Source organism: Stegodyphus dumicola, chromosome 2 (genome assembly GCF_044657685.1).
Source record: "Stegodyphus dumicola isolate Sdum_Otavi_A_Nest chromosome 2, ASM4465768v1".
Classification (NCBI taxonomy): Eukaryota; Metazoa; Arthropoda; class Arachnida; order Araneae; family Eresidae; genus Stegodyphus; species Stegodyphus dumicola.
In genome coordinates, this window is record NC_140769.1 from 240,649,562 (window position 1) to 240,650,216 (window position 655).

Here is a 655-nt window from a genome sequence, read left to right on the forward strand (position 1 = left end):
TTTTTAATATTTTCTCTTAAGGAATATGACTGCTATGGTAGGATGAGCTTTCGTCGATTCTGTCCAATTTTCTTTTGCTAAACCTTTGCATAAATATTTTTATTGATGAATTAGATACTCTTGAAAGATTTTTATACTCACATAAGTAATTTAGCTTTATAGAATGATTTTAACCCAATTTCGTCGTCTGTCAACATGTAATTAAAAGCTTTACTTCAAATTTTCTATGTTATTTCGCATTCGATCTTACTCAATAGATGGCACCATATTTGCTTATTGCTTTAAATTAACTGTTTGGCTATTGTGACTAACGGCTCGGTGGTCTAGGGGTATGATTCTCGCTTTGGGTGCGAGAGGTCCCGGGTTCAAATCCCGGCCGAGCCCATGTGTATTTTTTGGAAGCTGAATGAAATTTTTTTCATGTTCATGATTCTATTTCCGAAACTAAGCATTGCGGAAGTAACAAATAAAGCTCAATCTAACGGCGTATTTTTTTCAATTTAAACGTAAAGCATAACATTTAAGCACCTTGAGACATTTTTAAAGTATTTTTACTATTTTCAAAAAACGAACTTAGCCTCTTTGAAATTCGCAGAAAAAATTCACATGAAAATTTAAATGATTTAGAAAAAATTTACATGAATAGTTTTATGTA

General features: G+C 31.6%; 1 non-coding gene across 1 annotated transcript; it reads left to right on the forward strand.

The window, feature by feature from the left end:
- Window positions 1-312: 312 nt before the first annotated feature.
- Window positions 313-384, forward strand: TRNAP-UGG (transfer RNA proline (anticodon UGG)). Its single transcript has one exon. It is a non-coding gene; the product is annotated as a tRNA-Pro (tRNA).
- Window positions 385-655: the final 271 nt, after the last annotated feature.